This window comes from Bos indicus x Bos taurus, chromosome 17 (assembly GCF_003369695.1).
Source record: "Bos indicus x Bos taurus breed Angus x Brahman F1 hybrid chromosome 17, Bos_hybrid_MaternalHap_v2.0, whole genome shotgun sequence".
Lineage (NCBI taxonomy): Eukaryota > Metazoa > Chordata > Mammalia > Artiodactyla > Bovidae > Bos > Bos indicus x Bos taurus.
Genome location: NC_040092.1, coordinates 12,766,270 through 12,771,597, shown reverse-complemented (window position 1 = coordinate 12,771,597; position 5,328 = coordinate 12,766,270).

Genomic DNA, 5,328 nt, shown 5'->3' with positions numbered 1-5,328 from the left:
TCGTCATCCTCCCCGGCGGCCTAAGTGGCCTATTTCCCCACTCCTCTCCTGTCCCTCCCAGCCCTCCCACCCTGCCACTGAGTTTCCTACAGTTTCCAAGCCAAAGCCTCATTTTTAGCAAAAGAACTCAAACCCTGCCTCTAACTCCCAAGCCTGCGCCTGGATTCTTTCTACAGGTGGTTCTCCAACCTTAAGGAGCATCCCAGTCCCCCACAGGGCTTGTTGAAATCAGATTACCAGGCCCCCCCCCACCCAGAGGTCTGCGGTGAGGACTGAGAACTTGCATTTCTGACAGGTGTACGGGTGCTGGCCCCGGAATAGATTATGAGAACGACTGGAGAAGGAAATGACACCCCGCTCCAGTTGCCTGGGAATTGCCTGGGAAATTCCATGGACAGAGGAGCCTGGCGGGCTATAGCCCATGGGGTCACAAAGAGTTGGATATGACTGAGTGGCTGAGCACACACACACACACATAGCTAGGAAAGACGTGGGTCTCCAGGACCATCACAGCCTAGAATGTGTGTCCACCTCAACACCTGCCTTTCAGATCCATGTTCCTGAAGCTGGGAGAGACCCAGTGCCCCAAACGCCCTGCTTTCTGCACTGGAGTTTCCCCATCCTATCCCCCCAGCCAGCCTTCCCTAAGGCTCTGGAATCAGAGCTTAGGGGTCTCAGATTCTGGCAGGTTCCACAATGTAGGCTCAAGAGGGATACCTGTCCAGCTGATGGAGGAGGGGCAAAGGATCTCCACCTTCTAGGGTTTGTTTCCCCGATGGCTCAGCAGTAAAGAATCCACCTGCAAAGCAGGAGCCGCACAAGACGCAGGTTTGACTCCTGGGTCAAGAAGATCCCTGGAAGAGGGCACAGCAACCCACTCCAGTATTCTTGCCTGGAGCATCCCATGGACAGAAGAGCCCAGTGGGCTACGGTCCATGAGGTCACAAAGAGTCAGACAGGACTGAAGTGACTTAGCACACATGCACATGCGCAGGCTCAGCCCTAGCCACACTTGGAAGAGACCTGTCAGGGGGTCTTCCAACTGATAGCAGGTCAGGGAAGAACCAAAGGCACCCCTGTCTTACAGCCTCCAGGTAATTGTGGGACCCAGGCTTCTGTATTCAAACTCTTATTTTGTCCCCAAGTTCTGCGCACAGCTCGATGTTCCTGGGCCATGTCGTAAAACGATTTACAAGACGATGTAAAACTAGCAGTAAAAACAATTAACTTTAATGGCACCTCGGGTGGGTGGCTGGGTGGGACGGAGGGAGGGCCCAGCGCTTCCTCCTTTCCTGACCGGGAATCCAGGTGAGAGAGAGGAGCTGCTTACTGTCAGGCAACCCTTTGGGTTCCAAGTTTCGAGGTTAAATCAAGAAGAGGACTGGACTAGGGGGCCAGAGGAGAAGGGTTCAAGTCCCACTTGACTTGAGCAATCCTGAACATGCCTCTTAAGCACTCTAACACTCAGTCTTCTCATCTGTTAAATGGGAATCTGTCCGGTGGAAATGTGTGAAGGGGAAAAAAAAAAACCCTTATCAAATGGGAAGCTGTAAAAAGAAGTAAATCTATCAAGTCTCCTTCTCCGGGTTGTGAGAATGGCAAATGAGATATATTTGGACGGAGAAGGCAATGGCACCCCACTCCGGTACTCTTGCTCCTCCATCCGTGGGATTCTCCAGGCAAGAGTACCGGAATGGGGTACCATTGCCTTCTCCGTCCAAATATATCTCATTTGCCATTCTCACAACCCGGAGAAGGAGACTTGATAGATTTACTTCTTTTTACAGCTTCCCATCTGCTAAGGGTTTTGTGTTGTTTTTTTTTTTTTTTTCCCCTTCACACATTTCCACCGGACAGATTCCCATTTAATAGATTAGAAGACTGAGTGTTAGATTGCTTAAGAGGCATGTTCGAGATTGTTCAAGTCAAGTGGGACTTGAACCCTTCGCCTCCCATATACCTGACATTTGGATGTATTTATTAAGCCTGTATGTGAGTGTGCATGTGTAATCAATGTTAGTTTCCGGAAGACCCAGGCTCCCCAGTTATAAAATGAAGCGGAAATACTGGCCCATGACAGAGGCCAGAACTCCCTGGTTCGGAATCTCCACTTAACCAGCATCACTTACATGTAGATTTCCTGCTAAAATTGACCTGCTTGTCCAGCCAGTGACCTCGGAAGCGACCCCATGCTCAAGCAGCCTGCAGCCCCAGGCTTTGAAAGTGACCTGGATTTCTAGAAAACTGGCAAGGAAATGAGAGTGCCTAAGGGGGCAGTGGGGGAGGGTCTCCGCCTCCCCTGTGCCCTGGTCCAGTCCGGAAAAACTTAATTCTGCAGGTCTCCCTGGCCTGGAGATAATTAACTGTCCGTTTCAGAGAGACCTCTGTGTCTGTGTGTGGCCCTCACCAGGACCAGCAAGAGATGCCCCAGCAAAGGGTGGGCCCGGGGAAGAGAAACACCAGCCTGTTTCTCTATTCTGGGGAATCAGTAGGGGAAGGGGAGATGGAAGGTAAACTCACCCTCCATTCTCCTCTCCCAGAGGCCAACTCTCCACGCTGCCTGACGCCTGTGCTCCTCTCTAGGACCTCTTCAGGTCCCATCCGTGAGGGCCCCAGCTTTGCCTTTCTCTGGGTCAGCCGCCTAAGGTCATGTCACCACCCTGACTTGCTTTGGAATGAAACCACTGTCATCAAGGAAGCCATCTGACATCAGAGTTTGTACCCTGCCTTGGCCTCTGGATGTGCGTGTGCCCAGTTGCTCAGTCATCTACGACTCTTTGTGACCCCAGGGACTGTAGCCCGCCAGGCTTCTCTGTCCATGGGATTTTCTGAGCAAGAATACTGGAGTGGGTTATCGATTCCTCCTCCAGGGGAGCTTCCTGACCCAGGGATCGAACCCTGGTCTCCTGCATTGGCAGATGGGTTCTCTGCCACTGAACCACCTGGAAAGTCCTCACCTCTAGGTCCCCAGCAGCAATTCAGTGCCCAGTTGCATTTATTTTGCATCTTTCTCCCCCAGCAGATGTATTTTCCCCTGTTTATTTCAGGCAGTGTTAAAAAAAAAGTTACAAAGTTGGAATGATGGGGAATCCCTGGCAGTCCAATGATTAGGATTCTGAATTTTCACTGCCAAGAGTCTGGGCTCAATCCCTGGTTGAGGAACCAAAAATTTAAAAAGAGGGAATGATGACCTAGAGTTAGTTGGTGTGATGGTTAATTGTGTGTGTGTGTGTGATGGTTAATTTTATGTGTCAGTTTGACAGGATAAGGGATACCCAGAGAGCTGATAAAAGATTACTTCTGGATGTGTCTACGAGGGTGTTTCTGGAAGAGATTAACATTTGAACCAGTGGACTGGGTAAAGTAGTTGGCCCTTAGCAGTGTGAATGGGCTTTGGCCAATCCACTGAGAGAGAGCCTGAATAGAACAAAAAGGTTTAAGAAAGGCAAATTTGCTCTGTGTTGGAACTGGGACATTTGTCTTCTCCTGTCCTTGGTCACTGATGCTTCTGGTTCTTGGGCCTTTGGACTGGGACTTACGTCATTGCCCCCCACCCTACATCCCCCGATTCTCAGACTGTTGGACCTGGACTGAATTACACCACCATCATTACTGATGTTCATTGAACTGGGCTTGATTTCCTGCCGCAAAAAAATATGTGTGTGTGTGTATAATGGATACACTTCTATCTCAGAGTGATCTTTTTATTGTTATTTTTATTTATTTATTTATGGTTGTCCTGGGCCTTGGTTGCTGTACATGGACTTTCTCTAGTTGCAGCAGAAGCAGGGGCTACACTCTAGTTGGGGTGCGCGGGTTTCTCATTGCGGTGGTTTCTCTTGTTGCGGAGCACAGACTCTAGAGCACGGGCTTCAGTAGTGGCAGTTCATGGGCTCTAGGACGCTCAGGCTTGGAAGTTGCGGCACACAGGCTTAGTTGCCCTGCAGCATGTGGGATCTTCCTAGACCAGGGATCGAATTCATGTCCCCTGCTTTGGCAGGGAGATTTTTTACCACTGGACCACCAGAGAAGTCCCACAGAGTGATTCTGATTGGGGTATCCCTATGGTGGCCTATTCAATAAACATCCTTTGGCAGAGTAAGCAGGAGTGGGGGATGACTTTCCTCTAGAAATGCCCTGGTCCTGTTTCCGCACTGTGCATCCCAGTTTGATTTTAGACCTGCCTTCTATTCTAGCAAGTGATGCAGACTACTCTAAGACTAGGTCACACAAGACCATTCAGCTTCCATGCGATTCTCTTGTTCTAGGTGTTCTGTCTTATGACAGTCTTACTTGGAACCCAGTTGCCATGATGTGAGAAAGCCCAAGCTGCAGGAAGATGTCATGTGGAGTTGTTCCAATCAACTGTCCCTCGTGAGTCCAGCCTTTGAGTCATCCAGCCCCAGTGCCAGACAGGTGAGTGAAGCAGCCTTTGATGTTTCTGGGCCCGTAGATGTTCAGATGACTCCCAACCATTCAGGTCATCCAAGCTAAGGCTTCAGACATGATGGAGCAGAAGCAGGCCAAAGTTCTGACCCACAGAATCCGTGAACATAATAAAGCGGTTGCCTATTAGCCACTGAATTTGGGATAATTGGTTAGGGAGGAATAGATAACCATGTAATTGTACAATGCCTTTCACCAGTCTAAGCCTCAGTTTTCCCATCTGCAAAATGTGGATAGGAACACCTTTCAAAGGTGATCTGGGAGTGAATGTGCTCATACAAATAGCAGGTACATAAGCCCATTGGGTTTAAGAGATTAAAACCGTTCAACTCAGAGGCTGGGAGCACAGATGGGCACCCTGAGATTCTCAACACCCAAAGTACCTACCCCCTTTCGCTATATGCAGTCAGTGGTTCAGCTAGCTCCCACATCCAAAAAGGACCCCCCAAAATGTACACACCCTGCCATCATCAATCTCCCTTTCCATGCCAGTGAAAGAATTTCCAGAAAGCAAGACTGCCAACAGCAGAGATAAATCACAACTGGGCAGGGGAGATGAACATAGCCAAAGAGAAACAGTGTAGCAAAAATCTCTCCCCTTCCCATCCCTCCTCCAAACCAATACCAATCCGATTATTCAGCCGCCACTATGAATAATGAAGCAGCCACATGGCATCCCCAAAGGCCGAGGAGGAAAGGAGACGGAAACCAGCCAGCCTGAGAAGCACAAAAAAGAAAGCCAAGGGGGCACCCCTCCCTAGGACTGAGGGAAGGAAAAACAAGGACCATCCTCATGGTCATTGGCATAACTGTTACATGACGCTCTTACATCCATTATTGAAAACGCAGAGTCTTAACCACTGGACCACCAGGGGAGTCCCA